Here is a 12,083-nt window from a genome sequence, read left to right on the forward strand (position 1 = left end):
ATTTTAATGTTCTTAATGAAGGATTCAGGGAACAACATTAAACAAACTCATATACCATCTTCCAAAAGAATTATTTTGTAAAACTGATGCCTAGGGTATGGTAAACGATAATATAGTAAAAACCATATTTTTATTTCTGGGACATTAAAGTTCTAAATCTATTTATTCATGCTGCTTTGAAATACATTCCTTGATTAGGAATCATTGTCTGCCATAGGAGTGAGGAAGGACAACACTCAAAGTAATAAGAAGCGAAAAATATGGAAAAATTAACTCCTACGAGGTTTGATAACACATATACTAAAATTTAAATGATACAATGATGAGCATGGTCCTTGCACAGAGATAACATGCAAACTTGTAAAGCATTCCATATTTTTGTTGCAAGAAGAATGAATAGGTCTACTTTAAGGTAAGACAATCCCCAGAAGTACAAAAATTCTACATAAAGAGAGCACAAATCCCCAAAACAACAATCTCTCTCAATGTCAATGGACTAAATGTGCCAATTCAGAGGCACAGAATAGGAAAATGAATTAGAAAACTGAACCCAACATTCTGCTTCCTGCAAGAAACATGTCTGAACAATCAAAGCACCCATGGGCTAAAGGTAAAAGGCTGGGAAACACGTTTTCAAGAAAATATCACCTCCACAAAGCTGGAGTGGCCATACTAGTATCAGACCACATGGACTTCAGGCTAAAGGTTATCAGAGACAGTGAAGGTCATTTCTTAATGATCATGGGATCTTTACATCAGAAAGAACTCACCTTCCTCAATGTATATGATCCTAATGACAGACCAGCAAAATACGTTAAAACAACTTCTAATAATCTTATAGAAAAACATTGATAGCAACACAATACTAGTAGTAGATTTCAACACTTCTTTGTCACTTCTCGATAGATCAAACAGACTGAAGCTCAGCAAGGAAATATTTTCTTTAAGGGAAGTAATGAACAACCGTTGGCTTAGGGAAGAAATCAAAGAGGAAATAAAAAGTTTCCATAAACAAATGAGAATGAGGACACGAGCTACCAGAACTTGTGGGACACAGCAAAAGCAGTGTTAAGAGGAAAGATTATAGCTCTGCCAGATTTCATCAGGAAGAAAGAAAGGGCCTACATGAATAAATTAGAGCTCAAGGTTTTGGAAAATAGGTTCAGCATAAGAGAAGGAACACATGGAGGGTGCGGGATCCCGGAGGAAAAAAAAAAAAGAAAAAACAGGTTTCAAAAAGAGCCGAGATCACCGGCAAGTTCCAGATGGAGTAGGTTCCGCATCCCGCCCCCCCCAGATGGAACCCGGTGACCAGAATCCTCTACAAACACAGTTCGAGTATGCGGGAACGAGGACTTTTCCTCAAATCTGCAGGACTGCACCTCCCAGGTAACCTCTGATCCCGGAAGTCACGCCCACAGCCCGCCCCCCAGCGCCATCTTTGAAGCGTTCAGCATAAGAGAAAGAACACATGGAGGGTGCAGGATCCCGGAGGGAAAAAAAAAAGAAAAAACAGGTTCCAAAAAGAGCCGAGACCACCGGCAAGTTCCAGATGGAGTAGGTGCCGCATCCCGCCTCCCCCAGATGGAACCCCGGTGACCAGAAGCCTCTACAAACACAGCTCGAGTATGCGGGAACGAGGACTTTTTCTCAAAACCGCGCGGCCGCGTGGACATCTCTCTATATACAAAGTGATCAATGAGAAGTAAACCACCCAATCTCTCTCCCTGAAAATCAGAGTTAAGTTTGGAGCACGGCCACAGCCCCAGAAACACAAGGACTTAATGCAGAACCCAGCAGCTTAGAGCAGAAAAGTGAACGGACGATGAGTTAACCCAGGCCATCATTTCTGCCCAGAGGGGAAAGAGTGTTGCCCCATTCGCCCTCTCTTCTCTGGAAAGAAGGATGGCGGCCGCATGGGAGCCTTGTGGACAGCAGGTATGAGCCGGGGGTGTGGGGGGGGGCGACTAAAACCTCACGAGAAGGGGGGCGTTCCGGTCCGTCCTTCACGCCCTACCGAGGTCAACAGTTGCCCCCCACGAGCGGCTCCCCAGCACGGCCACAGTCCCAGAAGCACAAGGGCTTAATGCAGAACCCAGCAGCTTGGAGCAGAAAAGTGAAAGGACTATGCGTTAATCCAGGCAATCATTTCTGCCCAGAGGGGAAAGGGTGTTGCTTCCTTCCGCCCTCCTCCCTCTGGAAAGAAAGATGGCAGCCACATGGGAGCCTTGTGGACAGCAGGTATGAGCCGGGGGTGTGGGGGCGACTAAAACCTCATGGGAAGGGGGGCGTTCCGGTCCGTCCTTCACGCCCTACCGAGGCCACCAGTTGCCCCCCACGAGCGGCTCTCCAGCACAGCCACGGCCCCAGAAGCACAAGGACTTAATGCAGAACCCAGCCGCTTGGAGCAGAAAAGTGAACGGACTATGCATTGATCCAGGCCATCAAGTCTGCTGGAGGGGAAAGGGTGTTGCCCCATTCGCCCTCTCCTCTCTGGAAAGAAAGATGGCGGCCACATGGGAGCCTTGTGGACAGCAGGTATGAGCCGGGAGTGTGGGGGCGACTAAAACCTCATGGGAAGGGGGCGTTTCGGTCTGCCCTTCACGCCCTACCGAGGCCACCAGTTGCCCCCCACGAGCGGCTCTCCAGCACGGCCACAGCCCCAGAAGCACAATGACCTAATGCAGAACCCAGCAGCTTGGAGCAGAAAAGTGAAAGGACTATGCGTTAATCCAGGCAATCATTTCTGCCCAGAGAGGAAAGGGTGTTGCTCCCTTCCGCCCTCCTCCCTCTGGAAAGAAAGATGGCGGCCACATGGGAGCCTTGTGGACAGCAGGTATGAGCCGGGGGAGTGGGGGCGACTAAAACCTCATGGGTCGGGGGGCGTTCCGGTCCGTCCTTCACGCCCTACCGAGGTCACCAGTCGCCCCCCACGAGCGGCTCTCCAGCACGGCCATGGCCCCAGAAGCACAAGGACTTAATGCAGAACCCAGCAGTTTGGAGCAGAAAAGTGAACAGACTATGCGTTGATCCAGCCCATCAAGTCTGCCGGAGGGGAAAGGGTGTTGCCCCATTCGCCCTCTCCTCTCTGGAAAGAAAGATGGCGGCCACATGGGAGCCTTGTGGACAGCAGGTATGAGCCGGGAGTGTGGGGGCGACTAAAACCTCATGGGAAGGGGGGCGTTTCGCTCCGCCCTTCACGCCCTACCGAGGCCAAAGGTTGCCCCCCCGCGAGCGGCTCTCCAGCACGGCCACGACTCCAGAACACAGAAACCAATTTCTTAACTATCTGACTTTCAGTAGAAATACTTCCAGGGTCAATAGGTAAAATAGCAGAAATCCAAAACCAACATTTAATTCTTGAACCCAGCTGTAGAAAGCAAATCACTTCACAATGCTTTTTCAGCATGTCTGATTTGGGGGGGGGGGTGTAAACTCTAAATAATAGTGGTGAATCTTTTATTGAAACAATGAATCTAATCAAAGCAGATAGAGTGTTAACTAGAATTCATCTGCCTCACAGGGACGGGGAGGGGTGGGGGGTGGGGTTTTATTGGGGTTCTTCATGGTAAAAAATAAGTATTGGTAAAGGGAAATGTGTTTGATATTTGCATGACTGAGACCTAAACCTGAAAGCTTTGTAACCTTTCCCACAGTGATTCAATAAATAAATAAAAAAAATAAATAAATAAATAAAAAAAAAGATTTTGGAAAATAACCAACAAAAGTAGTCCAAACTAGGCTGGAGGAAGGAAATAATAAAACTTGTACCAGACATCAATGAGCTAGAATCCCAAAATACAATCCAGAAGACCAATAAGAACAAAAACTGGTTATTTGAGAAAATAAATAAGATCAATAAACCATGAGAAGCCTCTCAAAGAAACAAAGAGAAAGAATTCTAATAAATCGAATCAGAAATGCAAAGGGGAGTATCCTAATAGAAAGCACAGAAATCCATGGGATCATCAGAGATTATTTTGAGAATCTTTGCAGCAGGAAATGAGAGAATCTTGAATAAATTGATAAATTATTGTATTCCAATTACCTCCCAAGGCTGAACCAAGAAGATTTGGAATACTTGAACCTATCACTACCAAGGAAATTGAAATGATGGTCAAAATTATACCCCCAAACAGAATCCAGGGCCCAGATGGATTCAATAGTGAACTATTTCAAACCTTTAAAGAGGAACTGCTTCCAACATTTTTAAGATTTTCCAGGAAATTGAAGAAACATAAATACTCCCAAATAGTTTCTATGAGGCAAAGATCACCCTAATAATCAAATCGACAGAGACACCACAAAAACAGAAAATTGCAGACCTTTTTCCTTTGTGAATACAGATACAAAAATTTTCAAGAAAATACCAGCAAAGAGAATCTAGAAACTCAACAAAAGATCACACACTATGACCAAGTAGGTTTAGCTCGGGGATGCAAGGATGGCTTAACATTCTCTAGTCAATCAACAGAATACACCATCTCAATAAAATAAAGATAAAAGTCATATGATCATATCAATAGATGTAGATAAAGCATTTGATTAGATCCAGCACCCATTCATGATGAAAAACTCTCAACAAAATGGGAGTTGAAAGTAGTTTCCTCAATCTAGTCAAAGCAAATTACCACAAACCCACAGCAAGTATTATTCTCAACGGGGAAAAACCAAAGGCTTGGAGCAGAAATCAATGAAATAGAATTCCAGAATACAATCAGGCACAAAACAAGTTACCCACTCTCAACACTCCTATTCTTCATAGTACTTGAACTACTTGCCATATGATTTTGGTAAAAAAAAAAAAAGATATCAAGGGCATCCATATAAAAAAGGAAGAACTCAAGCTTTTACTATTTGGAGATAACATGATATTATACTTAGAAAATCCCAAAGATTCTCCAAAAAAGCTCCTGGGAACAATAGATTTGTTTAGTAAAGTAGCATATTACAAAATCAATATCTGGTACTACATGGCTTTCCCATATATTAATAATGAAAGAGAAAAAAGAGATAGAGAAAAAACAATCCCATTCACAATAATACCTCAGAAAATAGAGTATAATAGAATCAACTAAAAAGGTTAAGGAACTATACCAAAAAAAAAAAAAAACCTGACGGGCACAGAGACCCAGCTCTGGGCAACAAAGCTGAACGGTTGCAATTCCAACAGGTACAGCCTGCCCCCAAGGGCCTGGGTCCCTTTCTGGGCACGCACAGCTAGAAACAGCCCCCAGACAGCCGGTTTTCAACCCCTGATCTGCGTGGGACGGGCACAGAGGCCCAGCTCTGGGCAACAAAGCTGAAAGGCTGCAATTCCAACAGGTACAGCCCGCCCCCAAGGGCCTGGGTCCCTTTCTGGGCACGCGCAGCTAGAAACAGCCCCTAGACAGCCGGTTTTCAACCCCTGATCTGCGTGGGACGGGCACAGAGGCCCAGCTCTGGGCAACAAAGCTGAACGGCTCCAATTCCAACAGGTACAGCCTGCCCCCAAGGACCTGGGTCCCTTTCTGGACACGCGCAGCTAGAAACAGCCCCTAGACAGCCAGTTTTCAACCCCTGATCTGCGTGGGACGGGCACAGAGGCCCAGCTCTGGGCAACAAAGCTGAATGGCTCCAATTCCAACAGGTACAGCCCGCTCCCAAGGGCCTGGGTCCCTTTCTGGGCACGCGCAGCTAGAAACAGCCCCTAGACAGCCGGTTTTCAACCCCTGATCTGCGTGGGACGGGCACAGAGGCCCAGCTCTGGGCAACAAAGCTGAACGGCTCCAATTCCAACAGGTACAGCCCGCTCCCAAGGGCCTGGGTCCCTTTCTGGGCACGCGCAGCTAGAAACAGCCCCTAGACAGCCGGTTTTCAACCCCTGATCTGCGTGGGACGGGCACAGAGGCCCAGCTCTGGGCAACAAAGCTGAACGGCTCCAATTCCAACAGGTACAGCCCGCTCCCAAGGGCCTGGGTCCCTTTCTGGGCATGCGCAGCTAGAAACAGCCCCTAGACAGCCGGTTTTCAACCCCTGATCTGCGTGGGACGGGCACAGAGGCCCAGCTCTGGGCAACAAAGCTGAACGGCTCCAATTCCAACAGGTACAGCCCGCTCCCAAGGGCCTGGGTCCCTTTCTGGGCACGCGCAGCTAGAAACAGCCCCTAGACAGCCGGTTTTCAACCCCTGATCTGCGTGGGACGGGCACAGAGGCCCAGCTCTGGGCAACAAAGCTGAACGGCTCCAATTCCAACAGGTACAGCCCGCTCCCAAGGGCCTGGGTCCCTTTCTGGGCACGCGCAGCTAGAAACAGCCCCTAGACAGCCGGTTTTCAACCCCTGATCTGCGTGGGACGGGCACAGAGGCCCAGCTCTGGGCAACAAAGCTGAAAGCTGAACGGCTCCAATTCCAACAGGTACAGCCCGCTCCCAAGGGCCTGGGTCCCTTTCTGGGCACGCGCAGCTAGAGACAGCCCCTAGACAGCCGGTTTTCAACCCCTGATCTGCGTGGGACGGGCACAGAGGCCCAGCTCTGGGCAACAAAGCTGAACGGCTCCAATTCCAACAGGTACAGCCCGCTCCCAAGGGCCTGGGTCCCTTTCTGGGCACGCGCAGCTAGAAACAGCCCCTAGACAGCCGGTTTTCAACCCCTGATCTGCGTGGGACGGGCACAGAGGCCCAGCTCTGGGCAACAAAGCTGAATGGCTCCAATTCCAACAGGTACAGCCCGCTCCCAAGGGCCTGGGTCCCTTTCTGGGCACGCGCAGCTAGAAACAGCCCCTAGACAGCCGGTTTTCAACCCCTGATCTGCGTGGGACGGGCACAGAGGCCCAGCTCTGGGCAACAAAGCTGAACGGCTCCAATTCCAAACAGGAGACCTTCCCAACTCCTCGCCCAGTGCCAGGGACTCTTTCAGGAGCCGCGGCCGCTTACGCGGCCGCGAAATATTTTCCCACTACATATGTCATAGGAACCATAAGCTAACTTCTTAGATGGAAACTTCTCTATTTTAGCTCAGCCACTAGAAACACAGTACCCAATAACTCATAAGCCTATCTTAACTCACACTGCATATCAAGCAGAATAGTAACAGTGAACGTGAAGGACTAAACCACACCTCTCACAATGGTAAAGAAACGCAAAAGCCCACCAAACTTTCATATTGAAGAGTCGAGCCCAGATGACACCAACAGTACTGTAGTGTTAGACAACCTCTCTGACAAGGAATTCAGAAGGGAGCTACTTAGGATGCTTAGGGAATTAAAGGAAACAATGGAAAACAATACCAATAGAAGACAAGAGGATCTAAAGGCAGAAATGAAGAAAATGCAATCAGAAATGTCAGACCTGAAAAATCTCGTAGGCGAATTGAAAAGCTCAGTAGAAGGCCTCAGCAGCAGAGTAAGAGCGGCTGAGAACAGAATCAGTGAGCTCGAAGATGAAGTTCAGAGACTCTCCAGAAAAGAGCAGAAAATGGAAAAGAGACTCACAATTCGGGAACAGATGGCAAGAGAAGATCGGGATGAAGCCAAGAGGGGTAACATAAGAATTATTGGAGTCCCAGAGGGAAAGGATGAAAACCTCAATGAAGAAGAAACTGTCAAAGAAATCATTGCTACAACATTTCCAGAGCTGAAGAAAACTTGTGACCACATTCAGGAGGCCCGAAGGGTACCAGCTAGAAGAAATCCGAATAAAAATACCCCAAGACACATTCTGATCAAAATGACCAAAACCTTAGACAGAGACAAAATTCTGAAAGCAGCAAGATCGAAGAAAGAAATCTCTTACAAAGGAGCATCCTTAAAATTCACAGCTGATTTTTCTGATGAAACCCTCATGGCCCGAAAACAGTGGTGGGACATAGTAAAAAAAACTCAATGAAATAAATGCCTCCCCAAAAATACTTTTCCCAGCAAGACTCTCATTCATAATAGAAGGAACAACACACAGTTTCACAGACAAACAACAGCTCAGGAACTTCATAGACTCAAAACCATGGTTACAAGAACAACTAAATGGGCTACTTTAAGGCAAGAAAGGCCTCTCAAATACACCAAACTTTAACAGAACAATGGGACAAAATCCCATAACAATAATCTCTCTCAATGTCAATGGGCTAAACGCACCAATTAAAAGACATAGAGTGGCAGGATGGATTAGAAAATTGAACCCAACATTCTGCTGCCTGCAAGAAACGCATCTCAATAGTCAAAGCAAACACAGACTCAGAGTCAAAGGCTGGAAAACAATCCTACAGGCAAACAGCTCCCATAAAAAAGCTCGGGTAGCCATCCTTATATCAGACCACATCGATTTCAGAGTGAGGAAGTTCATAAGAGACAGTGAAGGCCATTTCTTATTGATCAGAGGATCTGTACAACAGGAAGAACTTACAATAATAAATGTATATGAACCTAATGAGAGACCAGCAAAGTACTTAAAACAACTACTCATAGATTTGGAAAAAGACATCAATAGCAACACAATACTAGTGGGAGACTTCAACACTGCTTTGTCACCTCTTGATAGATCAACCAGACTCAAGCTTAGCAAGGACATACTTCATTTGAGGGAAACGATGGAAGAAAGGGACTTAGTAGATATATACAGGACACTTCATCCATGAAAAGCTGAATACACATTCTTCTCAAGCGTACATGGAACATTCTCCAAGATAGACCACATGCTGAGCCACAAAACATGCCTCCATAAAATTAAGAAGGTAGAGATTGTATCAACAACCTTCTCAGACCATAATGCGCTGAAATTAGAAATAAATCACACACAAAAACAGAAAACTAAATCAAACACCTGGAAATTAAACAGCGCACTATTGAACAACGAGTGGATTAGACAGGAAATCAAAGAGGAAATCAAAACATTCCTAGAAAAGAATGAAAATGAGAACACGAGTTACCAAAACTTATGGGACACAGCAAAGGCTGTGTTAAGAGGAAAGTTTATAGCTCTACAAGCATTCCTCAGGAAGGAGGAGCGAGCACACATAAGTAACCTAACCTCACAGCTTAAGAGCTTGGAGAAGGACCAAAAAAAGGAGCACAACCCGAACAGGAGAAAGGAAATAATAAAACTGAGAGCAGAGATTAACGAGATGGAAACCCAAAAAACAATCCGAAAGATCAATGAAACCAAAAGCTGGTTCTTCGAGAAAATTAACAAGATCGATAAGCCTCTAGCAAAACTCACAAAGAAAGGGAGAGAGAAAACCCTAATAAACCGAATCAGAAACGAAAAGGGGGTCATTACAACATAAACCACAGAAATTCAGAGGATCCTCAGGGAGTACTTTGAGAAGCTTTATGCCACGGAACATCAAAACCTCGAGGAAATGGATAAATTCCTAGACTCCTACAGACTCCCAAGGCTGAATCAAGAAGACCTGGAATACCTGAACAGACCTATCACCATAAAGGAAATTGAAATGGTAATAAAAAGTCTCCCCAATCACAAAAGTCCTGGCCCGGATGGATTCACTAGTGAATTCTTCCAAATCTTTAAAGAGGACTTACTCCCGATGCTCTTTAAGCTTTTCCACGAAATTGAAATATCAAAAACACTTCCGAACAGTTTCTACGAAGCAAATATCACACTGATACCAAAAGCAGACAGAGATACCACAAAGAAAGAGAATTACAGGCCAATATCCCTGATGAACACAGATGCAAAGATCCTCAACAAACTACTAGCAAATAGAATCCAACTACTCATCAAAAAGATCATACACCATGACCAAGTAGGATTCATCCCAGGGATGCAAGGATGTTTTAACATTCGGAAATCAATCAACATAATCCACCATATCAACAAAAGAAAAGATAAAAAGCATATGATCATATCAATAGATGCAGAGAAAGCATTTGATAAGATCCAGCACCCCTTTATGATGAAAACCCTAGCCAAAATGGGTATAGACGGGACCTTCCTCAACATAATTAAAGTCATCTACCACAAGCCTACAGCAAGCATCATCCTCAATGGGGAAAAACTGAGAGCCTTCCCTCTAAGATCAGGGACGAGACAGGGATGCCCACTCTCTCCACTGCTGTTCAATATAGTAATGGAAGTACTTGCAATAGCGATTAGGCAGGAAAAAGATATTAAGGGCATTCAGGTAGGAAAGGAAGAAATCAAGCTCTCACTATTCGCAGATGATATGATCCTCTACTTAGAGAACGCAATAACTTCCACCAGAAAACTCCTAGAAACAATAGACTCGTATAGTAAAGTTGCAGGTTATAAAATCAATACCCAAACTTCCATGGCTTTCCTATACGCAAACAGTGAGAGAGAAGAAAGCAACATGAAAAAAACAATCCCATTCACAATTGTGCCCCAGAAAATCAAGTACCTAGGAATCAGCTTAACTAAGGAAGTAAAGGACCTGTACAAAGAAAACTACAAAACGCTACTTCAGGAAATAAAAGAGGACATGAGGAAATGGAAAGATATCCCCTGCTCATGGGTCGGGAGACTTAACATTGTCAAAATGGCAATACTACCAAAAGCATTGTATAAATTCAATGCAATCCCTATAAGGATACCCATGACATTCTTCAAAGAAATGGAGCAAACACTCCTGAAATTTATATGGAACAATAAGCCCCCAAGAATAGCTAAAGCAATTCTTGGGAAAAAGAAAATGGGAGGAATCAACCTCCCGAACTTCAAACTGTACTACAAAGCAGTAATAATTAAAACAGCATGGTACTGGAACAAAGGCAGAACTGCAGACCAATGGAACAGGGTTGAATACACTGACATCTCTCCTCAATCATATGCTCATCTAATCTTTGATAAAGTTGCAAGTAATGTGAAGTGGAGTAAGGAAAGCCTCTTTAATAAATTGTGTTGGCATCACTGGATGGCTACATGCAAAAAATAGGCTCAGAACTCTGCCTAACACCATGTACAAAAGTAAGATCAAAATGGATTAAAGACCTCAACATCAGACCAGAAACCATAAGGTACATTGAAGATAAATTTGGCAAAACCCTCCATGACATTGAAGATAATGGTATCTTCAAAGATGCCACGCCACTGGCTGAGCAAGTGAAAACATAGATAGATAAATGGGACTATCTTAAACTAAGAAGCTTCTGCACCTCCAAAGAAACAGTGACCAAAATACAAAGACAGTCTACAGAATGGGAAAGGATATTCACCGAATACACATCTGACAAGGGGTTGATATCCAGGATATACAGAATACTGGTTAAACTCCACAAGAAGAAAACATCCAACCCCATCCAAAAATGGGGCAATGAAATGAACAGAAACTTTCTCAAAGAAGAAATCCGAATGGCAAAAAAGCACATGAGAAAATGCTCTACATCATTAATCATCAGGGAGATGCAGATCAAAACCACAATGAGATACCATCTCACACCTCAGAGACTGGCCCACATTCAAAAGAACAAAAGCAACCGATGCTGGCGTGGATGTGGCGAGAAAGGGACACTCCCTCACTGTTGGTGGGAATGTCCACTGGTTCAGCCCTCTGGAAAACAGTATGGACGATTCTCAAAAAATTAGAAATTGAGCTCCCATTTGACCCAGCAATACCACTCCTGGGAATATATCCCAGAGAGGCAAAAATGTATAGTCGAAGTGACATCTGCACTTGTTTGTTCATTGCAGCACTCTTTACAATAGCCAGAAACTGGAAGAAACCTGAATGCCCAAGAACAGATGACTGGTTAAAGAAACTTTGGTACATCTACACAATGGAGTACTATGTAGCTCTTAGAAAAGATGAAGTCATGAACTTTACATACAAGTGGTACAATATGGAAAGTATCATGCTAAGCGTAATGAGTCAGAAAGAGAGGGATAGACATAGAAAGATTGCATTCATCTGGGGGATATAAAGTAACAAAGTATGAGATTAATACCCAAGAATAGCTGAGATCAGCACCAGGAGGATTACTCCATAACTTAGAGGCCAACCAGGTATCCTAGAGGAAAGGGCAGTTCAGATAGAGAAGGGAGCACCAAATAAAGTATGTTTGGAGGATCCTCCCAGGAGGGGAGATGCATGTCGAAAGTAGAGTATGGACTGAACATGTTTGCCACTCAATGC

At 44.8% G+C, this 12,083-nt stretch overlaps 1 pseudogene; it reads left to right on the forward strand.

The window, feature by feature from the left end:
- The first annotated feature begins 280 nt into the window (after window positions 1–280).
- Window positions 281–380, forward strand: LOC130037130 (uncharacterized; annotated as a pseudogene).
- Window positions 381–12,083: the final 11,703 nt, after the last annotated feature.

The sequence above is a fragment of the Sorex fumeus genome, unplaced genomic scaffold (assembly GCF_029834395.1).
Source record: "Sorex fumeus unplaced genomic scaffold, SorFum_2.1 ptg000070l, whole genome shotgun sequence".
In the NCBI taxonomy this organism is placed as follows: domain Eukaryota; kingdom Metazoa; phylum Chordata; class Mammalia; order Eulipotyphla; family Soricidae; genus Sorex; species Sorex fumeus.